The 27,398-nt window shown below is 36.2% G+C and overlaps 1 protein-coding gene across 4 annotated transcripts in view; it reads right to left on the reverse strand.

Annotated features, from left to right (window-relative positions):
• The window catches only part of DMD (dystrophin), a 2,197,254-nt gene that overhangs the window by 2,039,513 nt on the left and 130,343 nt on the right, over positions 1–27,398 (reverse strand). The window lies entirely within an intron of this gene.

Below are 27,398 nucleotides of genomic sequence, written 5' to 3' on the forward strand. Positions count from 1 at the left end.
TCTTAGGTTCAGTTTTTTATTTCAAAAGCTTGTCTTACTCACCTATCTGGATATCCCTTCCCCAATTCCACATGAATGTCTCAAAACAAACAACCCTCTTTCCACTGCTTTCTAATTTTAATCCTATTTCTGATTTCCCTGCTGCTAATATTATCATCATCTTCCCAATTATGCAGGCTGATTAGCTATTTTTAAGACTCCCAAAATAGTTGTCATAAAACATTAGATACCTTGGTTTTTATTGGCTGTATGTGAAAGAAGTTCCTGGATTAAATGAGTTTGAGAAACTGGGCCAAGAAGCAATCTTTACTGTAGGATTCCATAGTTCCTTGCATGTGTACTATGAAACTCTAAGAAAGTAATGTAGTAAGCAAGCAGCAATTCCTTAATTTATAGGACTAGGAGATATTTTTTTCCTCCAGGGCTCGGGAAAACCAGAGGTGCCCACACTGAATAATTAATTAGTGTTCCATGGAACACTCTTTAAGGATCACTATCATGTTGTCCTTTCCTTTTTCTTCATCTCCCACAATTTACTGACCACTTATTATCAAGTAAGTATGATTCTCCCTATTGAATCCCTTCCTTTTCTACTCTAAGTCTATATCCTCTATAGGCCTGGACTAGACTATGTGCATACTTTCCATCTACAAGCTTTTTTTATTCTGTCCTCTGGAACTCTTAATTCTATATCTTCATAGAAATGAGATTTATTTATTTGTTTGTTTGTTTGGATTTTATTTATTTATTTGACAGAGAGAGATCACAAGAAGGCAGAGAGGCAGGCAGAGAGAGAGGGGGAAGCAGGCTCCCTGCTGAGCAGAGGGCCCGATGTGGGGCTCCATCCCAGGACCCTGGGATCATGACCTGAGCCGAAGGCAGAGGCTTTAACCCACTGAGCCACCCAGGCGCCACAGAAATGAGATTCATTTTGCTGTTAGAGATACAAAGATGTCTGAGACAAGATCTCTACTGTCGTGGAATTTAAGGGCAATGGAAATAGACAGAGTTCAAATATGAATGTAACAAAACTGCAAACATGCTTATATGGTTAAAGTTAAGCCAGGATTTTCAGCAAAGTGGGAATAGAATGGTGTTAGTCTGGGAACTTCTTAATGAAATATTTCAAAATATTTTTCTATACTGAAGCCTATTCTCATCTTAAACTAAAATTTTTTTAGTTATAATTAAAAATTGTATAATAAAATACTCAATGGAGAAAGGTTGGAAGGTACAAATAGGAGTACTGAAATAATCCAGAGTGTAACCCACTGCTAATTACGAGTGAAATTTTATTTTTCCTAACATGTTTCCAAGTTAACAATTCCAAAGATTTATCTTCCAGAGGGAAAGTCTTCTTACAATACTAACAAAATATTCTAGAATCTTAAGAAAAAATCAAGATATGATGGCTAAATTTGAAAAATCCTATCAAGTTCTGTTTTTAACATTTTGCTTTCATTTCTATGTATCTTATTTCCATATATTTTGTCAAAGTTACAGAAAAGCTACATACTCATACAGCTTAAGGTGAGTTTAACAAAGTATATTTCATAAAGGAAAAGACTTTAAAAATGGAACCTATTCCTTAAATCACAAAACAATCATCTATAGAATTGACCATTTAACATCATTGACTTCAATTCCTGTAAAACATTAGAATATTTCTAGGACATACAGTGCTTTTAACACAGAGTATCCTCTAATATTTACTGCTGAAAATAGAGCTAGGACTCAAAAATATAAATATTTATTCCAGTAAGTGTAAAGCTCTATAGTTATCACAATAATCATTCTATAATTATTTCTTTCCCAACATCGCACCCGTATTTCTTGGCCTCCAGGGTTTACATTCTGCATTCTATGAGTAGGAATGTTATAAGCTGTAATAAGTTGTGGTGAATAATTTCCTCTATATGGTTGCTTCTGTTTTAGAGATATATTTAAGACAGCAACAGAACTACACCCGACTCTGTCTAAGAGAAATGTAAGAATCTGGGTTAGAGGAAATTTAGTAAAAGGAAATCTAGTCAGGGAAAATTCAGTAACTTACTGTGTAAACGAAAATGGAAGGGGGCAAACAAAGGTGTGTGAACAAATGCAGAGATGAAAAGAAGGATGGCACTTTCAAGAATTATAAAGTAGTTTAGCATAGCTAGAATGTGTGGTGTATGAGTGGAGCAAAGGTTGAGGTTAGATTAACACACACATGCCCTGTCATTGACTTTTGAAATTTATCTATTGTAATTCTGGGAATCATGGTTTTGACTTACTAATGTCCCCAATCTTTCCTAATTCTGTTCTCTGTTTCTGGATATATAGAATATTGGTAGATAGGCGATTGCTAGAGATATTAATTTTATAAGCAGGCATGATATCTGTAAAAATACATATGTTTATAGGATCTAACATTATATATGCATATACATGGATAATTTCATATATGCATATATACCTACTGGATAGTGAAACTGCAGTCAAGTGAATTTATTACCTTTTGTGAAGCTATGGGGATTATAGAAGCAGTATAAGATATCACCTTGATCCTCTTAAACCACCTTTTCTAACCATACAACTATACAGCAGTGTGGTATGATGTGAAAATCACCAGCTATGAACCACCTGGGTTTTATTTAGTTTTAGCTTTGTATTTAACTAGCTTTGAGATCTGGAATCTCACTTTTGACAACTGTAAAATGAGGGGTTAGAACATATTCTCCAGGTCTTTCCAGCTGTGATGGTCTGTGATCTTCTTATTCACCACAGGGTGTCGTGCTAGTGAGAAAGCAAAACTCTAAACGAAATACCAGGTTTCCTTTGGCCATATCTTTCTGTCTATCCCTCTGTCAATTAACATCGTCTTTTAAAATCTTCAATCTTCTTCATGCATTTTTCCTTAAAACATTTTTAAATAAACTTTAAAAACTAAATGATTTTTTTCAATTTTTCAAGTTAATTTTTGAGTGTAGTTGACCCACAATGCTACATCAATTTCAGGTGTACAACATAGGGATTTGAGAAGTTAATATATCATGCAGTGCTCACCACAAATACAGCTACCACCTGCCACCATACAAAGCTAGTATATCATTGAATATGATAGTATAGTGACTTATTCATTCCATAAGCTCCTCAGCCATTTTGCCCCTCCCCCCACCCCTTCTCTTCTGGCAAATTCCAGATGTTTATATTTACAGGTCTGATTTGTGCTTTTTGTTTGGTTATTCATGTCTTTTTTTTTTAAAGATTTTATTTATTTATTTGACAGAGAGAGAGATCACAAGTAGGCAGAGAGGCAGGCAGAGAGGGGGAAGCAGGCTCCCTGCTGAACAGAGAGCCCTATGTGGGGCTCAATCCCAGGACCCTGAGATCATGACCTGAGCTGAAGGCAGAGGCTTAACCCACTGAGCCACCCAGGTGCCCCTGGTTATTCATGTCTTAATGTATTATGTGTTCTTTCCTTTTTTCTACCTTTTCAGTCCCCTTTTCTTTTCTAACCACCTTCTCTTGACTCTCCTCCAGTTCTCTTGCCCTCTGCTGCTTGGTGGTTACAAATTGCTGATTGTACCTTACACAAAGGATTCATTTGCACTACAAACACACATCAGCAGAAGTCATAAACTCAGGGAAAAAAAGCCTCTTGAGCAACTGAATCTTAGTTGCCTGTGTGGATTATAAGACCATTTTCCATGGATCTGATTGGTTCAGTGAAAGAGTGAGAACAGGGAAGACTTGAACCAATTTCCTTTCTCCCATACTCCACTCAGACACCAATCTCTTTTACTCTCAAAACTGTTCTTTGACATGATTCCTTATTACAGGCTAAGTTGTGTCCCCCTCACCCCCCAAATATATGTTTAAGTCCTAACCCCCAATGCTTTAGGATGTGATTATAGTTGGAGATAGGATATTTTAAAGAGGTAATTAAGGTTAAATTGCTGGAATAGGCAGTTAGTTAGATTCTAACAGGATTCCTGGAGACCCCCATACAAGGAAGTCATGGCCAGTTATTGGGAAGGTCAGAGGTCTGTCCTGGCAGCACTCCATAAGAAGCTGAATCAAACCCAGACAGGCCCAAGGTAGTGAGCAATCACCATGACAGGAAACCTCTGAACAAGAAAGGAAGAAAAGGCAGAAAACCTTGCTTCCAAGAAATCTCTACCTCAAGTAATGAATATTCAACCCTGTAGTTAACAACCGTTAATCTAAAATCCAGAGTGAGCAGCTCACGTACTCTCTCTCTTTCTCTCTCTCTCTCTCAAGCTCCCCCCCATCACATCTGGAGAGTGTACTTTTGCTTTCATCAACTTTCCTACTTGTGTCCATCATCCACTGTGTTGTGTCTGTCCTTGAACTCTTGCTCATGATGAGGCCAAGAACCTTTGGGAACATCTTTGAGTTGGGCTGGGTTGGAGCCCCAGGGCTTGGGGTTTCCCCAGTTCACATGGCAACAAAATGAACTCATTATGAGGGGACCCTAAATTATTGTCCTCATAAAGAGAGATTAGGACACAGACACACAAAGAGGAAAGATCAAGTGAAGTCAGAGGGAGAAGATGGCCTGTATCTACAAGCCAAGGAGAGAGACCTCAGAAGACATCAACTTTGCCAACACCTTAATCATATATTTCTTACTACTAAAACAAGAGAATGTTAAGTTTAATCATTGTTAGAATGAGCTCTGCTCTTCATATGCTTTCTAATATTCATCTATTTATTTAAAAAGAGCATTAGCTGAATAGCTTTCTCTTCTAACCCCTGTGCTTATTTTTAGGTATAGGGTCGCACGTCATATAAAATGACACTACCACCATAATAATGATGACTCAAACACACCTGCCTGCTGTTAAGGAATGTTAACTCTAATATGAAAGTACATAAATTGACATTTAGTGAGAGATGTGATGCAATGGGAATTCTCTGACATGGTACCGCTTCTCATGCTGTAGTCTGGTGGCCTGAAGAGGCTTGGGGAGAGGGATTAGGAAAGGATTTCCTCTGGAGTTGAAATGGAAACCAAGGTGTAAGTGACCAAGTTTTCAGTAAAGAGGGGTCAAAGATAAGCCATTTTAAGAAGATGTACACCTGAAAACATGAGAGTTTGGTAGTTTGGGGGTTCCCACCTAGGAACCTCAGACTAAAGGGCTAGGAGTAGGAGGGAAGGAGGGTTGTGAGAGCAGAAGCAGAAACAGTGAAGTAAGCTGACTTCTGATAACACATGACCGTGGAGTTGACAGCAATCTCTACCGGGAAAAAAATATTTTCCAATTTGTTGGTTAAGGTTCATTTTAAACTTGTCACCTGTAATAATCTCTTTGAATCAATGATGTTCTCCTATATTCATTTGTAGTAATCAGTATCTTTCACTGTAAGGGGTTTTTAAGTGAATGTGAATTTTACCTAACTTCTAATTTCCTTTAGGAATCTAAACTCATTCAATATTTTCACGAGATGATAACTATAATCAAAGCAGAGAGCTTTATTTCATTTAACAAAGAATAGTCCTTCACAAAGGAATTGCAAATACCCTAATTAATGATTATTCTAATTGCTCTCCCTGTTGGAAGACACTACTTCCTGTTCTGTATTTAGCCAAGATAAACAAACTATGGTATCACCATCCCTCTTGTCCAGGACATGAGCTGTTTTATATACATGACATATTATTGTTATAAAGTCTGTCTGGCATTCCAAACCCAGGCTTCCAAATGGATTGATGAGTAATGCCCCCCGCCCCCAGGGATGGGTACCACACTCTGATGAAGTATACATCCACGTTGTGTTTCTGTGAATTCAATTTATAACTACACAACCTTCCTGAAGGCTAAAAACTAAGAGGTTAAATACTGGGTCTAATTTTTGTCTTTAAGCTTACTTAAATTAGGGCCGACTTGGGGGACAGTTGGCTGAGTATCTGACTCTTGGTTTTGGCTTGGGTCATGATCTTGGGGCCTTGAGTTGAGCTCTATGTTGGATTCTGTGCTCAGTGTGGAGTCTGCTTAAGACTCTCTCTGCCAAGTGTGGAAGGAGCCAAGATGTCCTCCAACAGATGAATGGATAAGGAAGATGTAGTTCATATACACAATGGAATATTACTCAGCCATCAGAAAAGTTGAATATCTACCATTTACATCAACATGGATGGAACTGGAGGGTATTATGCTAAGTGAAATAAGTTGATCAGAGAAAGATAAATATCATATGGTTTCACTCATATGTGGAATATAAGGAATAGTGGAAAAGAGAATAGGTAAAGGGAGGGAAAACTGAAGGGGAAGAAATCAGAGAGGGAAACAAACCATATAAGACTCTTGACTCTGGCAAACAAACTAAGCATTGTAGAAGGGGAGGTGGATGGGAGGATGGGGTAACTGGGTGATAGGCATTAAGGAGGGCACGTGATCTGAGGAGCACTGGATGTTATATGCAACTAATGAATCATCGAACATTATATCAAAAACAAAGGATGTACTATACATTGGCTAATTGAATTTAAATAAAAATAAAGAATTTTTTAAATATTTTATTTATTTATGAGAGAGAGAGAGAGAGAGAGAGAGTGAGAGCACACAAGCACAGGCAGGCAGAGCAGCAGACAGAGGCAGAGGGAGAAGCAGGCTCCCTGCCGAGCAAGGAGCCTGATGTGGGACTTGATCCCAGGACAATGGGATCATGACCTGAGCCGAAGGCAGCTGCTTAACCCACTGAGCCACCCAGGCATCCCCAAAATAAAGAAATTTTAAAAAGACTCTCTGTCCCTTCTACTTGTGCTCTCTCTCTCAAAATAAATAAATCTTTAAAAAATAAAGTTGCTTAAGTTAGAATAATTGTCTTTGACATTTGAAAATCAATGTTTTTTTTTCTTATATACATAAGCTTCTTGCTGGTTTCCAAAAGGAAGTATAAATATATACCATATAAAACTATATTGGCCCAAGTCAGAAACTAGGGAGTCAACAACTGGCATGCTTTTCTCTGTGACCCTTTTCTCTTTCCTCACTACCTAGTCACATTCCATTACTATGTTTACCAATTATATATCTAAATATCTTGATTGTATTCCATCATTTCCATTACTAATACACTAGTAAGGCTTGTATTTGGGATATAACCACAAACTTCTTACACCTGCCTATACAGTAGGGGCTCTCAACACCATTTTGAAAGCTCCCCAGGTGGCTTTAACTGCATCCCAGAACCATGCTCTAAGTCAGAGTTTCCCAGTGTTTGGTCCTTGGACCAGGGACATAAGCATGACACTGGGAACTTGTAAGGATATAAATTATTGGTCCCTACCTTAGATCTACTGACTATGGAGCCCAGCAATCTGTATTCTGATTATCATCAGATAATTGGTATGGAAGCTCAAAATTAGCCACTGATTCCCACACATCTCTCCAATTCACAATCCATCAAAATGGTGTCAGAGTCTTCTCTAAATACTAAGGACTATAACATAAATATTACACAGTACTAATTCAGTAACTTTGTTATTAAAGCAGTAACTTTGAGTAACTGCTCAAAGTTACTCACTGGATTCTCAACTTCTTAGCATAGCCTGAAATTTCTTGGTGTGCTCTTCATGATGTGAGTCCAACTTTTATTTTGGCCATACCATAATCATTGGATTTACCATCTAATAACCATTTTTTAAAAGATTTTATTTATTTATTTGACAGACAGAGATCACAAGTAGGCAGAGAGGCAGGCAGAGAGAGAGGAAGGGAAGCAGGCTCCCTGCTGAGCAGAGAGCCTGACGCGGGGCTTGATCCCAGGACCCTGGGATCATGACCTGAGCCGAAGGCAGAAGCTGAACCCACTGAGCCACCCAAGGTGCCCCTCTAATACTCATTTAATTTCCTAAATACACTAAAATTACACATGCTACATCTTTGCACATGCCATTCCCCCTGTCTTAAATGTCTTTTTTTACTCCTCTATCTGGCACAATGTCTTCGCATGCTAAGTCTCAGCCTAATTCATCATTCCTTTTTGAAAGTCTTCTTGGATATCCTTGTAGACTGAGGTATTTCTGCCTATGTGTTGCTATGCTGCCATTGGAACTATGTAAACTTACATCGTAGCAACCTCTTCATTTTATGGGATGTGTCATTTTCTTTTTTGTGGGGCAGAAACTATGTTTGCTTCACCTTTTCATTTATTTTTAATTTTTTAAAAGTAAACTCTATACTTGAACTTGGGGCTTGAACTTGGGGCTTGAACTCATGACCCCAAGAGCAAGAGTCACCTGCTCTACCAACTAAGCCAGCCAGGCTCCCCTTCTTCACCTTTTTAACTATAACATTTACTGTAATGCCTGAAATTTAAGATGTGTTTTGAAAGAGTAAATGGGTGAGGATTCCCCTAAATGCTTTGGATAACGTTATTAGCTCCTATGGTGTATCTCTTCTAAACAGAGAGTTTGACCATCAAGCATACACAACATCACAGATCTTAGTGAACCAACAACACAGTGCATTGTTTCTTCATGGGAAATCTCTTATACTGCCATAGTACTTTACAAGTTCCAAGAGTTTTCACACATACTATCAGTCACCTAGAAAAGAGGTCTGAATCTTCCCCTTTGAAAATTTCATGATACACAAAAGCTCCTAAGTAACATATTTTATTACTTTTATTCCCATATTGTCTAAGCTACTACTGTGTATAAACACTAGGAATTTGTTTTGTTTTGTTTTTTAATTTTATTATGTTATGTTAGTCACCATACAGTACATCATTAATTTTTGATGTAGTGTTCTATGATCCATTGTTTGTGTATAACACCTAGTGCTCCAAGCAATACAAGCCTTCCTTAATAAATGGTGCTTGGAAAATTGGACAGCTACATAGAGAAGAATGAAACTCAACCACTCTCCTACACCATACACAAAGATAAACTCTAAACGGATGAAAGACCTCAATGTGAGGGAGGAATCCATCAAAATCCTAGAGGAGAACATAGGCAGTAACCTCTGCGACATTGGCCACAGCAACTTCTTTCAAGACATGTCTCCAAAGGCAAGGGAAACAAAAGTGAAAATGAACTTTTGGGACTTCATCAAGATAAAAAGCTTCTGCACGGCAAAGGAAACATTTGTCGACAAAACAGAAAACCTGTGGAATAGGAGAAGATTTTTGCAGATGACACTACAGATAAAGGGCTGGAATCCAAGATCTATGAAAAACTTCTCAAACTCAACAGCCCCCAAAAAACAAATAATCAAGGAAGCTAGCTGATTATACTGCTTAGAGCTAGTCACTTCTCTTCCCAACATGCACATAAAAAACAAACAAGGATGACATCAGATTTCAGCCATGCTAGCTTCCATCCATTTAGTCACCATTTATTAAGCATCAGTCATGAGAGGCTTTGGTTAGCACATGTGATATACAAATATCAGTAGTCGCTGTGTACATAAACTCATAGCCTACTGGGAGAGGCATTCCTATAAACAAGTGGATTCAAGGCAAGACTTAAGCACAATAGAAGAAAAGCAGTGACAAACCTCTCAGAATTAAGAGAAAGGATGCCACACCACGCTGCCTTTATGTAAAGAAGGCTTTGTTTTTCAACAAAATACCCCTATTGGAACTAGCATGAAAGATGTCATTTCACCTTCTTTGGCCTTTATTCACATTTTGTTTAAGGAACATTCTTGATCCTCAAAGCATAACAGACATGTTTTTATTCTATGAGCAAATTTATTAGCTAAGGATGTGAAAGCATTCACATTCATTCTAATTAACATTAAATGACACTCTCTCAATGAATAAGATGTCAAAAATCATGCTAATAATTGCAGTCAATGAAATGAATGCTCTGCTCTTGGGCTGCATGAATATTTGCACTCATCAATTGACAACTAATATGAAGAAATGCACACCAAACTCAGAATAAAGGAAGTGATAGACCTATAAAGGATTATTTCTTATAAAAGTCTAGTAATAAGTAGCAATTTACTTTGAACTTGCTGAAGATCTTGGCCCTGGAATTTGACATACAGGTTTTGTAATTAACTGATAATTTTGTTTTATGTATTGAACTTACTGAAATCTGAAATTTCTCAAGTTTTCAAATTTGGGCTAGAGAGGAAATATGCCCTAATGCTTTAAAAATGTTCTTTTTAAATGCCAGTTTATATAGTAATAACCTGTGCTTATTTTATTTATTTTTTTAAATATTTTTACTTATTTATTTATTTGACAGATCACAAGTAGGCAGAGAGGCAGGCAGAGAGAGACAGGAGAAGGCAGGCTCCCTGCTGAGCAGAGAGCCCGATGCGGGACTCGATCCCATGACCCTGAGATCATGACCTGAGCCAAAGGCAGAGGCTTTAACCACTGAGCCACCCAGGTGCCCCTAACCTGTGCTTACTTTAAAATTATTTCTTTGTCAAAGATTTATTTACTTATTCATTTGAGAGAGAGAGAATGGAGGGGCAGAAAGTGTGAGAGAAAATCTTAAGCAGACTCCATGCTCAGTGTGGAGCCTGATGCAGAGGTCAACACATGGATCAATCCCAGGACCCTGAGATGACCACCTTAGCCAAAATCAAGAGTCAGACTCTTAACTGACTGCACCATCCAGGTGCCCCACTTTAAAATTATTTCTACGCAACAGAGTCTTCTTCTTTTTAAAGGTAATAATTCAAAGGGATGTTAAAAATATATCCACTAACAAAAAGCAATTCACATCTATGAAGTTACCTGTTTTAGGTGGATAATACCATTATCTTACCACTTACATATTGGACCCTTGTGTTTTTCTTTTCTTATAATATACAGAGACATATACATATGCATATGCACACACCATGAAAGCCAGGTTCCTTCTTAAAGAAAAAAAAAAAAACTCTCCAAATGACTCCAAATGAATTCTGACCAGAGAATTGAGAGTCAGATATTCTTTCTCCTTCTATATGCAGACTCAGCATCCCTTTTACACCCATGGGAATTTACATTTGGAAGAATTCTGAAGTTGATATATGATTATATCAGATATGTAAGTATTTGACTATATGTATCAATTGACTATGTTATTTGCTAAAAGAGATGTTACATTCAGGGTATATGTATACAATTTTAATGGTTTTCTGCAACTGGAAAAAATACATGGTATATTAATCAATTAGTACCCTTTTTGTACTTGTATTATAAAAGGTATGGTTTCATTAATTGTAAGTACTGAAGATTCCAATAGGGAATTTGTATCTAGATAGTACATTTTAATGTAAACAATTAAAACACACATGTAAAATGGAAATTCCTTGTATACCTGGCCTGCAGGCTGAATCAACGGTCTATTTCATTTTTAGAACTCTGCATGTATATGTGCATAATTATATTTTCAAAAATTATCTGAGATTTTTTCTAACACTAACATTATTTCTAACATTATTTCTAAGATATTAGATGTCATTATCAAATGGTTTAGATGAAAAGAATTACCCAAATAAGGGTAATTGATTACTTTTTCTATCACTTTTGGATATGAGTTAATTCAGCTCACATTTATTGAGCATCTTCCTAGCATATAATAATATCCTAAGGTCACTGACCATATAAGACATGATTTGCTACATCCAGAAAGAGGTCATCTAGAAGTAGAGGTAATATAATAAACCAAAGTATAATGCAAATAATATGGACTCAGTTACCACATTTATAAAGTAGGAATGGTAATACATTTCACCAAAAATTGTATAAGAATTAAGTTATTTATTTATAAGAAATGTTTTGATCATTATCATTTATTATAAAATATAATGGATATATGCAAATTAATTGTTCAGTGGTAGAACCTGACTTCTAGATGCATGGATTAAGATCCAACTATCCTCCATTTCTCATTCATACCCCAAATTTTCAGTTTTCAAAACTGTACATTTTGCAATGTGATACCCAGGCAGAAGGATGACTCTAAGTTTAATTTAGGTAAAACATATTATTTTAAAAAAATCATATTTTTCAAGGCCTGGATTGTTTTCTGGTTGGGTAGTTCTTTACTTCTGCATTATAAAGGTCAAAAATCAGCAATAAATTGGGGCACCTGGGTAGCTCAGTGGGTTAAGGCTCTTCCTTTGGCTCAGGTCATGATCTCAGGGTCCTGGGATCAAGCCCAGCATCAGGCTCTCTGCTCGGTGAAGAACCTGCTTCCCCCTCTTTCTCTGCCTGCCTCTCTGCCTACTTGTGATCTCTCTCTCTGTCAAATAAATAAATAAAACCTTTTTAAAAAAGAATTATTTTTAAAAAATGGTCAAATATTCTATTTTAGTTGAAGACAATAATATATGCTTTCACTAAGAAAAAATTAATCATAGAGCTATCATCATATACTGTCATGGATAAAATGAGTCTATATCATATCTTTTTCTTGGTTAAAGCTTTCCAAGTCAGAAGAGATCATGAAGATGTCCCATAAAAACCTTTTATATACAAATAATAACTCAAAGATAAAATATTAAAGGAAAAGTTATTACATTCGTTTTTCAGAAACTCAATTTCATTTTGAAATTGGGTCAGATGGCCCACTACTTCAGTAAATCACTATCATCACTCCAGCTAGTTTGTGTCCTAAAACACCTGGGTGTACCAGACCTATGGATTTCTGTAATGCACAAATAGTATGTTAACATAATGCACATAATACAGTTCATATTCACTTGCCAATAAAACACTTAGAAACATTATTTTTAATGCAAAAGACTCCACTTAATAAATATGGGTAGGCTGTTACATTGACCTAGAAGAAACTATTTTTGTTTTAAGGTACCCTCCAATTCCATATGTCTGAGTCATTCAATAGACATCTGTCACCGTGAGTTTGGGCACATAGTTACCCAGCAACTAACTTTCTTTTTATAAATTAGCTCCAATCCAGATTAAAACAGATGAAAGATTTCCAGTCAATGTGGCCAGACCTCAGGGTGGAAAATGAGCTCAGGAAGGCAGCTATCTGAAACTGAATCCTGCCTGGAATGGACATTCCGTTCTAAGCCCCCTTCAGGGAAACTCCAACAATAACTCAAGCAGAAGCAAACAGTTGTCTTCCAGGTAGTCCAAGCCAACTGCGCTCTTTTTTAGCAATCTGTCCTCAGACACCCAGCCAGAGACTTAAAAATCTTCTACCCACATCAAAGAACAGCAGAACCAGCATGCGCATAGTGTACGAACAGAAGCGATTCACCTAATTTCTATCCTCCTTGAATCTATCTCGCTTAGTAGTAATTCAACAACTCCAAAAAGATCTCAGCTTTGTAGTCCCTCAAAGGAATCCCCACAAGTCAGGCTTCTTCTTTAACTGAGTTTCTTTCGAGACTAAGAAAAGAAATCGGGAAAACCCAAAATACTATTGATTACAGGAATCATCTAAATAAAGCAACAGACATTTCAGACTGAGGCTTATAACTTTTACAATTCATTGAGCCCTCAGGAAAAAAATAATATACTAAGAATTATCCTACTCTGTTTTATTAGTTATCGTGTGTGTGTGTGTGTGTGTGCGTGTGCGTGCGTGTGTCTGAATATAATAATACACACCAGAATTCACTGTTACACATGAGCCCTTTTCAGCCTGGACACCTGAGTTCCAAAAATATAATGATTTCATGACTAAATAACAGACTATTGCTGCAATATTTAATCATTCGTATATGGGCCTAGAAACAATTAGGCACAAGTAACCCATAAATAACAGACAAAAACTCTCCTCTCAAGGAGCAAGGGAATGAGTCACAAGCATCCTGACATTGACATCAGAGGATATAATTACTTGTGCAAAATTATCTACAGTGAGTTTTCATTAAGAACACAGAACAGAGATACCTATCCCTCCCAGGGTAGTCCGGAATGCTTTTTAATGATGTTCTATAAACAAACACTAGAATAATGGATATAAATTGTTAGTATAAGATACAAGGTGATAGTGGTTTTTTGTTTTTGTTTGTTTGTGTGTTTTTTGCTTTTTTTTTTTAAGATTTTATGTATTTGACAGAGGGAGACCCAGTGAGAGAGAAAACACAGGCAGGGGGAGTTGGGAGTGGGAGAGGGAGAAGCAGGTTTCCTGCTAAGCAGGGAGCCTGATGTGGAGCTCGAACCCAGGACCCTGGAATCATGACCTGAGCCGAAGACAGACATTTAATGACTGAGCCACCCAGGCACCCCCGATAGTGGTTTTTGTAAGAACATTCTAGGAAGTGGGAATAAGTCATAGGCATGCAATTACATGACTTATTTGTGGAACCACAATTTTTATGACTGGAGAGAAGTCTACATGGAGGACAACAGCAGATAAAAAAGTGAGGGACATACTGTAAAAGGTCCTGTGTGCTGGGGCCTTGGATTTTACCCTGTAGCTAGAGGATTCTCTATAGGATGCTAAGATACAGACACAAGATCCAATTAATGTTTTAGAAACATAACTGGGGTAACAATGAGAAGGATGGATCTGTTTAAGATTAGATTAAAGTAGGGAGAACTCAGACACACACACACACACACACACACACGTGCATGCACATATACTATCAGAGATCATCTCTTGATCTGTGCATCTGTTTATACAATTTTTCACCTCTTTGGAGGTTAAATGTAAATTAGCTATTCATTAATATTAATAGTTAAAATAATACAAAGTACAAAAACTGTCTATTTTGTGGACACTTTGCCAATGACCAGGAAACGTTCCTTCCTAATGCCTACAATAAGCAACATTGTAAAGCAACATTAATATTCCTATTTTTTTCTTGAAGACAATCAATATTAAATACAATCAGCTCAGCACCAGGCACTCAATAAACAAATAGTTAAATATGGGCTTGTCCATGATTAATTAGCTTGATAGGTAGACTCAGGTTGAAAACTCAAGTAGTCTCTGGTCTTGTCCAGTAACCATGCCTGTGGACCAGCATAATCTCTAAAATGCCAGCCCTTCTCATGCAGGCTTTTTGGTCATAAACAACCTGAAACACAATACCTCACAAGGTAGGACATTTAGAACAAGGCTTAAATCACTATGACATTTTGTTCAATAAGTGATGCATGTTCCTCTATAACAGAAATGGATTACATTCTAGTGGGTTAGCATTAAACCATTCTTTGTCTGTACCCTAAGTAGTGGATTTATTAATTTGCAAGACTTATCTGTTGGTTAGATCTTGTGATGACACACTGGCCTTCAGGATACTGAGGGCTTGTTAAAGGTTTAATGTTGTATTTAAAAAAAATATTTTGCAGTAAACATGGAGTCATAGGAACCTGCAAAGAAATATGCAGGTATGTCTTGTGCAACCTTCACCATACCTCCTACAATGTTGACACCTTGGATAACTATAGTACAAGGTCACAATTGGCAAATTATCCATATAATCCACAGAGTTTCTTCAAATTTTTACCAGTTATACATAAATTCACTTGTGTCCTTCTGTCGGCATTTGCGTGCATGTGTGTTTGTGTGTGTAGTTATGTGCATTGTTATCAAGAATAGTCTTGCATAGTCTTGCACAACAAATGCCACCATCAAGATACAGAATAGGTCCATTACCACAGGCTCTCTTCTGGCACCCCTACATTGAGTAACCCCCATTCCTAACCTGTTGCAACCAACAATCTGTTTTTTTGGTCTTCATAATTTTGTTATTTCAATAATGCCATTCTTTTCAATAATAATGAAAGGAATAACACAGTACGTAATCTTGGAGTTGTTGTTGTTATTGTTGTTTTTCCAAGCATGGTGCCCTTGAGATTCATGAGAGCTGTTGTATTATCAATAGGTCATTTCTTTGTATGGCTGAGTAGTATTCTATAATATTGATGTGTCATTTGTTCCACATCCATCCATTGGTGGATATGTGAGTTGTGTCCAGTTTCTGACTATTACAAAAAAAATGCTGGTGTAAACATTCATGTACAAGTTTTGTTGTGAACATCAGTTTTCTTTTTCTGGGATAAATGCCCAAGAGTGGAATTGCTGGGTGATACAGTGATTACATGTTTAGTTTTAGAAGCCAAGCTATTTTTCTAGAATGGCTGTATCACTTTACATTCCCACCAGCATTGTATGGGAGATCCAGTTTCTCTGCATCCTTTTGGGCTTTGGTGTTGTCACTTTTTTTTTCCAATTATTCTTGATAAAAATTGTATGGTTTGATATACATAGCGAAGTATGTATATCAGTGATAACTCCTGTCAAGCTAATTAACATACCACCTTCACACATAGTTATCTTTTTTGTGATGAAAGCAGCTGAAATTTATTCCCATAGTAAATTTCCAGTATTCAATACAGTATTATTAACAATAGCCACCATAGTGTATATCAGATGTCTATACTTATTCATCTTCTATGACTGGACTCTTTGACCAACATTTCCCCATTTTCTCTATCTCTCCAGCCATGGTAGCTACCCTTTTACTCTCTGCTTCTATGCATTCAATTTTTTGATATTCCACATATAAGTGAGAACATGCATTTTTTTTTTCTTTCTGTGTTTCACTGTTGTCTTTTTCTTACAAAATGGGAAAGCTATTATTTACAATATATTTTTATAGAGTATAATCTATTTTTCACTGCCCTTTCACAGAGAAACTATTTAAATGTGCTTTGAGTCCTCTTACCTTTCTATACTCTAGGACAAATTACTTAATGGTCAGGGTCACTTTTTCTCTAATATATTTTTTTTCAAAGATTTTATTTTCTTTTTTCTTTTTTTTCCAAAGATTTTATTAATTTACTTGACAGAAAGAGAGAGAGAGAGAGCACAAGCAGGGGGAACGGCAGAAGGAGAGGGAAAAGCAGTCTCCCCGTTGAGCAGGGAGCCCAATGAAGGGCTCAGGTGCTCCATCCCTGGACCCTGAGATGATGACATAAGCCGAAGGCAGACACTTAACCTACGGAGCCCCCCAGGCGTTCCTCTCTCATACATCTTAAAAATGAAATCATTATTTCTTCTTTATACCCAAATATACATTGCAAGCTCTTCTAGGTTACAAAGAAAATGGATGTCTTCTTCAAGAGATAAATTGGTGGGGATAAGAAAAAAGAGTAAATGAGTGATTTTTCCAGGATATCCACAGATAGCAAGTTGAAAGAGGGAGGGAAGGCACCAACTGTAAGAAACAGAAGAAAAAAAAAAAGGAATAGTCTAGAGTGGAATCAAGAAAGAATATCATGATGTGAAGGAAGCAGTTAACACGGACAAGTGCCATTGAGAGTTACCGAGATAGATGCAGGAAAGAAAATATCTGGGTTGAAAATAGTAAAACAAAACAAAACCAAGAATCAAAAGACTACAGTAAAATGGAGTATTGATAATAAGAGAAGAGACTAAAACCCAATGACAGAAAGAGCAAATCTTCATTAATTATTTATATACATTGAGCTTCAACCAGAACTAAAGTGCTTTTGTTGTCCTATAAAATGCAATCAAATTATCATCATTATTATTATTTTTTAAAGATTTTGTTTATTTATTTGACAGAGAGAGATAACAAGGGGAACACATGCAGAGACAGTGGGAGAGGGAGAAGCAGGCTACCTGCTGAGCAAGGAGCTTAATGCGGTGCTCGATCCCAGGACCCTGAGATCATGACCTGAGCTGAAGGCAGACACTTACTGACTGAGTCACACAGGCACCCTAAATTATCATTATTATTATAACATGTTCTTATATGTAAATGGTTGTAATTATAGCATGCAACAAAATATTACACACATTATTAAAAAATGCTTATGTGTCTGGTTCTGGAAAAACAGTAGTGAGCAAAACTAAATGAGATACTTGTATTCATGGAACTTACCATGTACTCTGAGTGATAAGCATTAGTAACACACCCACATACACACACACACATGTGTCATTCATATATATATGGAATCAATACAGTGCTATGTGTTATGGTAGGCTATTATATGATAGTGGCATTTTATCTGCTCAAGGGAATTATGACACCTTTCCACCAGCAGTGACTTATAAGTGGAAAGGGGTGTTAGCTAGGTCAAAAAAAAAAAGGGTGAAGAAGGTTCTGGACAAAGAGAAAACCATGTGCAAAAGCCCTATAGCAGGAAGAAGTGAGGCCTATTCAAGGAACAGAAAGAAACCCAGAAAACCGGTAAGGCAGGGGAAGGATTACAGGAGATGTGACGGGAGAGTTAGTGTCTAGATCTTGTTCTATTTTGTTTTGCTTTCCTAGTAATGAGCAGAAGCTACTAAAGTGATTGAATGTGCACTGATATTGTCAAATTTAGGTGACTGGATGAACTTTAGAGAATAAATGAGAAGGAATGGGGAAGAGGCAATGCAAAACACCAGATGGCTACTGCTGTTGTATTCCTAGGGAGACAAAGCTACTTGAACTAGGCTAATGGTAGAAGAGATGAAAAGAAGTGGATCAAAAGATACTAGGGAGATAAAACCCAAATAATTAATGGTTTAGACATAAGTGGTTGAGAGGTAAGTGTTTCAAGGATACAATAGGTTTCAAGAGCTTGTGAAACTAGAATGGTGGTACCATTCACTGATAAAGGGAACAATGAGAAAAGATCAGATTTCACGGACAAAGGACAAGTTTTGTTTTGGGCACTTAGAGCAGAGGTGACTTTGTCACATATAAATGGAGATGCCAACCAGGCAGTTGAAATTGCAGTTCTGGAATTTACTAGAGAAATCTGAGCTGGAGGTATAATTTGTTTAGTTTTCTCCACATGTGTGTTAGTAAGTTATGGGCATGGGTGCAATGACCAAGGAAGGGACTACAGAGAGAGGACACTCACGCTGGGAATGAGCCCTGAGAAAACTTAATATTCAAATGTTGAGTACAGACAATTAGGCTATAAAGTAGATCAAACAGAAATACCCAAAGAAATGAGAACAAAATCAGGAGAGTGCAATGCACAGAGCTCAAGGACACACGACAATTTTAAAAAGGGAGAAAATGGTTAATGTTGGTACTGCTAAGAGTTCAAGAAAGTAGATGGAAATTTTCTCAGTTGGTTTCAGTGACATAACATTCTCTACTTCACATGAACTACGTTGAGTGAAGTTTGAATTAAGAAAAATAACAAGGGCACCTGGGTGGCTCAATGGGTTAAAGCCTCTGCTTTCAGCTCGGGTCATGATCCCAGCTTCCTGGGATCGAGCCCCGCATTGGGCTCTCTGCTCAGCAGGGAGCCTGCTTCTTCCTCTCTCTCTCTGCCTGCCTCTCTGCCTACTTGTGATCTCTGTCAAATAAATAAATAAAATCTTTAAAAAAAAGAAAGAAAAGAAAAATAACAAAGTCATAAAATTTTAAGGAAAAATATTAATCTAGTCCAGCTGATTAATATAAAGTATAGAAAGTTAATATTTTTGTTTTTCTATATTTATCATACTTTGATAGTATGATAGACTCATTTATTCCATTTTCTTAAAAATTATCAAAAAATCCCACTAACAATAGTTACCTCTAATGTTTAATATTAAAATTAAATGACTGATAGCTCTTTAAGAAATAAATAAAATATTAAACCACAACTGTTTCTTACACTTGGGAAGTGACATTGGAATATATACTTTTTCCTTTTCCCAACTGTGTTGTAGTGTTTATGTTTTCTGAATGGAAGCAGTATTTTCAGGTTTGTTTTAATAGTATTTATTGATTTTATAAATACTAGTCAAGCTGAACATTTTTGTATACAAACAATTTAATTTCTAGACTTTGTGTGTGTGTGTGTGTGTGTGTGTGTGAGAGAGAGAGAGAGAGATAGAAAGAGAGAGGAAGAGAGGGAGAGAGAGAAATCTATTCATGCTAGTGATACTTCATAGTGCTATGCACATACAAAGTACTGTCAATAACTATTCATGTCGGATAGATTAATGTCTCATTAATCCTTGCCTATGCATGACCACCCCTTCTACTTATTCTCTAATTCACATCTCCATAGCCTATACTCTAAGGCCTATTTATAGAGGTAGATACTTTGATGAAAACCTCCATAATCACATCAGCCATAAGTAGCCATTTATGGCTGATTTGTACCATACTCTGTAAATCTCTTGACATATTATAGTAGTTGTACATATATGCATGTGTGTGTGTGTGTGTGTGTGTGTACCTATGGAGTTATAATCTCAAAGAAGTCAGACAGAACATAGCAGGTGTTTGCTAATGTTTGGCTACAAGCAAGTAAAAACCTAATAGTAAAAAAGTTGCTCAATATCATATTAACATTCCATCTAGTCTTACTTCTCCCGAAAGCTAACTGATAAGTACATTATATTCATCCATGACTAAATTTCAATTACTCAAGTGCCTTCTATTGCTTCAGTACAATTCTAGTTTTATTTAAACTGAACTGTCAATGTTTTCTAAGTATTTTTACCATTTTCCCGGATTTAAGAATAATCAATTTCACTAATGGTTCTCAAGAAATTTTAGACATTTCTCCAATAAGCATCTGTATTAACTAAAATAGCATTAAATAAAGTGCAAACTTACCTTGTCATATCTATGCAATTCTGTATTCTCTAAAGGATGATTTTTCATATTGCTTAACAACTCTGACTGAGCAATTGAAATTCAGACTATGATAAATGTTTTACACTGAAGTCTCATTTCATTATACAGCAGTCAGTTGAAATGGGGTTTCCGAAGAAGGTATTTTTAGGAAGTGCAGAGTACAGGAAAAAGCTGAATACATTACACAATTTAAATATTTATTGAGGATTTTCTACTAAGGCAACATTTTGGTGATATCTCACAGAAATAGCAATATGGGAAAGGAAATTAGGGGTAAATAGATGACAGAGACTGTGGAAACCAAGACACCTGGTGTTGCAAGTGTGATCCTCATTCATAAAGTCATTAAATGGGAGATTGAAAGAAACACCTCTTTACTGAAATATTACTTTCCTTAGGATTTTATCATTCTACCTAGATGTTTCTATAATTTCTTGGCATGTTCTTGTCTTCCATATGGAATTCCTGACCTCCTTTTCACACTCTATGATCTTTCTAGTTGGTCTCATCCAAACTCAATGGCTCACATCTCAATTCTCCAATAATGACTTTGTTTCTAGACTCACAGCCCCTACATACAGTGTGCACACTCTCTGTAAAAAAACTTAGCATCCACAGCCCCAATGCTTCTCAGCATTCCTTGAAGTCTTCTTGTAATTGGCATTATTACCCACCCAATTCTATGGACCATGGAAAACACCACATCCATCAATACCAATTCCTATTTACTCCAACTCATAACTAAATCTTGAATAAATTCCCTTCTTCCAACTTCAGTGTCACCATTCTGGTCAATACCACCTTCTGGCCCTGGAGAAGCTAGCTATCAGAGTGATAATCCTTCCTCTACTCTTTATATCTCCTAATTTCTTCACAAAACAGAATGATATTAAGGAAAAAAATCCACAAGTATGTTCATATCACTGGCCTACCTAAGACTCTAAAAGGCTGTCCATTGATTTTACTATAAAGAAAAAATCATTCCCATGGCCTCTGAGGCTCTTAGTTACTATAACCCAGCTCTCACAGTTTTAGCACCACACCAGTCCCAAACTTTCTCTGACTTACTATACTCAAGGAAAATTAACTTTCTTTTAGTTCTTTTTCCATACCAAGTTCTATCTGCACACGTTGTTTCCTCTGAATGTAAACATTTTTCCTCTCTCTTTCTCCCTTTGACCACAGTTCCCCAATTCCATTCTTTTTTGTGTTACTTTGAACGTAATTTTCCTAGGGATCTCTCCCCAACTTCTAATATTAGTCTAGGTCTCACTATTATGCATTCTTATAACAATGTATGCTTTATTCTCCAGCCCTTGCCTCAAATGAGATTTAAATAGTGTGTGACTATTACATATATATATATATATATATATATATATATATATATTCCTTAATTCTAATCTCAGTGAGTTTTGCTTGTTTAGAATCTTATCTCCAGAGACTAGTACAGTACCTGGCATGGAGTAGGCACTCAATATATATATTAGTTGCATGAATGAGTGAATAGCAAACTGTTCCTTCTTTAAACAGTGGTCACCGAAACCCAATACAATACAAACTTGACAGAGTCACTTCTTTTGATATTTTTAGTTCTGGACTTCTTTTGAGAGCAACTCTATTTCCAGACATTTAAAGTAAAACACTGCAAAATCCACAGGCTTGAGCCAACTGAACTCTGTGATAACACTTGGTACTCTCTGACATAGCCCATTAGAGATGGGGTGTGTACACCTAATCCAAAGGAATCCTCTAGCTCTTCAGCAGCTGTTCACATGGCTCCTGACCTGCCCTTCAGGCTCTACTAAATCAGGATTCCCCAGCTGTCTGAGCTTCCAGTAAGCTCTTTTAGTTAACCAGCTACAAGCCAACATTGCTTCTATCTGGTTGCAGTCTGTAGAGTCAGATTTTCCTTTTTCCTTCCAAGTTATTTCCCAATATATGGGAGCCTTTGGGATTTACAGATAATTTTATTGGTTCCTCAGCCATTTTTATAACATATTTCTAATACTGCTCTCCTTGAGCATCAGTAGAAAAAGAAATTACTCAACCTGCCTTTGTTGAAAATACGTGTGCAGTTCTGATTCTATGATTTTTATCTTTCACATTTCTTTAGTTTGACATCACACGGTTTCCAAAGCTAAAATCCCTACTCCTAAGAGTGTGCCGACTCCCATGCCCTTTAACTCAGCACTTAGCTCAGGCTAAGGTAGTACTGCTGCTGTAATCTGATAAAGGAGCAGACAAGTTGTGTGCAAATAAAGATGGGTGCCAAGAATGAGCAAAAAGCCACTGATGTTTATGCCCTTTTATAGTCCTGATTCAATGACAGTCTTAGCCAGAAATGGAGCAGGAGGGGGGACAGCAATTTAAAACAAACAAAGCAAAAACCAAGGAAAGGATGAAAACACTGAAAGGGCAACTCCTTTATTTGCCCATAATTGGACATAAGATTAGACTATTATAATGCTAATTGTGCTCAATTAATACTGGTTTTTCTAAAACATCAGTTGTTTCATAGTGGTGGAGACAAAGTACATTTAAAAGTTGAAAGTAAACTAGCCAAATACTGTACATTATGTTGGCATATGTAAATTCCTTGCTCATCACAATGCCCATGAATGAGTTGAATATTTATTAAATATAAGCTAAAAGCATGACAATTCAAACATCTATTTTCTTCAAATATCTGTTTTTCTCAAGTTTCTTTAAAATCATGTTAACCCTGTTTAAAATCCATTTAAATGTCAACATTCTGACTTTATTACACAGATAAGCATTGGCTTTCATGATGCACTTTAACATTCCTCCTATTCATTACAATAACAAGATTATATACTAAAATAAATAAAATAATAGACTAAAATAAGTAAAAATAGAAGCAAAGCTCTTCCTCATATTCTTGCACTTGAACTGTAATGTAAGACTAAGTCTTTTTAACTAGACTTTACTGTACTTCAGATTTTGAAAGTGACATGTAAAACCAATTTTCCAACATCTTTTCTTTAAAATTATATGGAATTATATTATTTCACCAAAATTATATGGAATCAAAATATTGAATTAAGAGTTCTGGAAGACTCATTTACAAACAACAAAAACAACAGCAGCATCAACTTATTACCAGCAAAGAAATGACAGTTCCATTCCAGTTAAAGGATAATTGTCTATTCGCCCCACCTTCCATTACTGAAGAATGGCATGCATAATGACAAAGCCAAAGTGAGGCACTGAGGCAGAAGGCAAAAGATAATAAAGAGGACAGGGAGGAAATTGATTTCCAAACTCAATCCAGACTGCTAGGAACACTTTTTTCTCAGGGTTTAATATCATTACATACACTATGCAAAATCCCTCCAGGGACTGTAATACCCCGAGAAAATTGCCCTGTTGGTTCTTTCATCTATTAAAATTCCCAGGTGTTTTGAATACATGATATGAGAATAACATCAGATGGAGCAAAGTGTTGAATAGACATTGTTTTTTTTTAAATGGCAGCCTCAGTGGAGGGCTTGAGCCATGCCAGAGGGAGTACTGCCTTTTGCTTTTGTTAATGGGCATGTGGTAGAGGTTGTGTAGTCTTTAGATTGGGACTCTTTTAAGCATGAGCAAGTAAGGCCATTTTCCTCTCTTCATTCTCATTCTGCCTGCTGCCTGTAAGAACTGTGGCTGCGAAATTTAAGATACCCATGAACGTCGGAGCCAAGGTTTTTGCAGCCCCCCCTCGTCTGCCCCACATTCAGGGCAGTCATCTTGAATAGAGAAAGAGAAAGACCATGTTGTCCCTGAGAGTTACTGTTTCTGAGTCTCTGGAGGAGATCTCTGCTTTAAAAAAGGTACATGCAAAGTTATATTATGCTGTAATATATGGGGAAAATAAGCTTTTTATACTACAGATTTCAGAAAAAAAGTAAACCAAATCATTTTAGTTGTTACTCCTCAAATTATAGTTTGCATAGGAGTGATTCACAATGAGAAGGGTCTTTGTCCCCTTCCAGACAGGAGATGAGAATCTCTAAAAGACACATTCACTTTTAATATTAACTGGAGGGAGCTTGAAATTTTGCAAAGATAAAGATCTGAAGAAAAATTCCACACATGACATCCATAGACAAACTCTCTTCAAATTGGCAAAATAATAAACTACATAACACTGCCAAGTGAACTTTCATATCTAAATGTGAACTAAATTCCAACTCCAAATCCATGTTATGAATATTATTCTGTCAATATTGTATAGAGTGAAACCCCAAGAAGTTTAACTAACAGATGTTTTTAAATGAGGGAAAAGGTGAAGACTGTAAGATATTTGTTTATTTGTTTCTGTTTTGAAGCTCAGTCTGCTGCACAGAGCATACTCCCTAAAGACAAACATTTTCATGCAACTTTGCTATGGAACTTGGTTGCATTAAAAAAAAAAAGTCTCTTCATTTCCTATACTGCAGCCCATGACCCTCCCAACAAAATTTTCCAAGTGCCTTGATAACAAAATGCAAATCTCCTAGGACAATAGCAGGATTTTGTGAGAAAGAAAACTAATGCCTCCTTCTGAATCCAATCAAAACCTGAATGTGCTATATAAAAATAAACCAAGGTCATCATTATTCTTCTCATTGTGATTTGGCTTGCCTTCAAATTACATACCCTGTATATCTGAAATAGCTGCACCGCCTCCATTAACTGAGTTTGACATCATTTTAATCAATGTATCTTTTTAGAATGAAAGGCAGAAATGTCAAATTCCTACCATTATACATTCTTTTAACTCTCTAATCTGCATTAAATAAAAGCCTGTCTTTGAGAAATGGTGTATTTTTAAAGAAATATAACTCGCATCAATTTCATCTTAAAATATAACTGGGAAAAGATTCAACAACAATGCATCCCTTCATCTGGAGGTGATTTCCCATGAAATCACGTTTAAAGTTTAGGACTTTTAATTAAAGTTTAAGCCTTGAGGGCCCATCACTTACACTGGTTCCTCCCAAGGCCCTACCTTATTGTCAGTTCATGATTTTGTATTCTTTTTCCCAAAAGACTCCCCTCCCTCAAATTGTATAATCCCAAGGCCTGTAAAACTTTAGTCTGTTCCTTCCTTCATGGTTTCTTCTGTTTTGTTGGACAGAGGACATACATTAGTCTTATTTTTCAATTTATTTAAAAATGATTTACATCTAAAACAAAATGGAAAACATGAATGGAAAATTATCTTCAAAGAAAGGTTAATTTCCAATGAATGTCTTCATGCTTTTATTTAAACAGATATACTCACATCAAACTACCATGGTTCCTATATTTGCAGGGGAAGAAAGAATAGTTTAATAAAAAAATATGATAAATCATTTTTAATAAGTTAAGGGAATATTACATACAGTAGAAGGTGGAAGGAGAAGGAAAGTTTTGGAAATCACTTTGCTTTTTTCTGGTGATAAAGCCATGATGAAAGATAATAAAACAGAATTTGTAAAAACCCTGACTTTTCCAAGACAACAAAGATTTAAATCTCTTTTATTAAACCACGCAAGTGGTTAAGAACTTGACAATTTGTTTCTCATGTAACAAATGACTTGGACTACAAGGATTTCAAATGAATACTTCAGAACCAAAGAGGAAGCTGTATTAATATCTCTGTCCAAATTACAAATTTCTATCTCAGTACTGTCTAGCTGGAGTAGTATCAACTAACACATTTTTTTTCCTTAAATAACATAAATTTGCACAAACCACTTGGTAATCTTAAGTTTACAGTAACTACTACATGACATTCTCTATTGCATTTCCCATACTGTTTTGCCACGTAAGAGATACAGAAAACTTCTTTTTCAGTTAAAAAATATATTATCCACTTAGATCAGCAATCTCTTTTTCTTAGAGTTAAGATGCCCTTAGAAGACTCTGGAAATGAAATCACTCTAAATGATGATTTTATTAGACCTTAAGATAATTTTATCATTTAAAAAATTCCAATGAGATGTGTATTTGCAATAAATCATTTGAGTGACTCTTTGCAATGCAATATTTGAGCAATTTTAAAAGTAAACAATATGTTTACACAGGGATCTTCTAGCAACTACTTTCATTAAAAACCACCCACGTGTACTATTACATTTTTCAAACTAAGCAATTAAAAAAATATCTCATTCCAGTGTCAATACATTCAAACAGAAGTATGTCAGCTGGTAAAAGTTAATGTAGAATATAACCGTGTGAATATCTTCATATTCTCTTAACAAACCCACTGTCATGCAGTTTAAAATTTCACCTGATAGCTTTAAAATGTGCTTTAGTAAAGTCTACAAGAGCTTGTCCCAAAAAGGTTAGCTTTCTTTAAATTCTAATGAAGAGTTTGAAGTTCTTTGAGTATCTATGACAAAGTAAAGAGCAGGTTTGCCTTTCATTTTTTGCTATTTTTTGAATTGCATCTTTGCTATTTTTTTCTAAATTACTCTCTACACTGGTTCCTGGTTTGAATTTTTAAGTATAACAATGGATCAATCAATATGTGTGCATTGCAAATAGTATATGCTGTTGTACTTGTGTAACATTAGTAAATGGGAAGGTTTTTCACCCAGAAAGCCATTCTGATGCTCACCAAATAAATTTATAAAATAAGGAAATGTCATTAAAAAGGTTTTACTATAAAATCTGGTAGCATCTAATGTGAATCAGTGAGTGCACAATGTTCATTTTTTTTGGCACAGAGGCCAAAGTTGTGCTGTGACCTTTTTTACCAGAAGTTTTGAAGAATTACTTATTTAGACAGACTTATTTTCTTCATTGTTAAATACAGGCATTACCATCCTATCTGTTTCAGAATGGTATAATCCACCAGTCAAAGGCGGGATGAGGAGGGCAAGGTAATCCCCTCTGTCAATCTCTTTGGGATACACTGTACTACTCATA

This window comes from Lontra canadensis, unplaced genomic scaffold (genome assembly GCF_010015895.1).
Source record: "Lontra canadensis isolate GAN:19392208 unplaced genomic scaffold, GSC_riverotter_1.0 scaffold86, whole genome shotgun sequence".
Lineage (NCBI taxonomy): Eukaryota > Metazoa > Chordata > Mammalia > Carnivora > Mustelidae > Lontra > Lontra canadensis.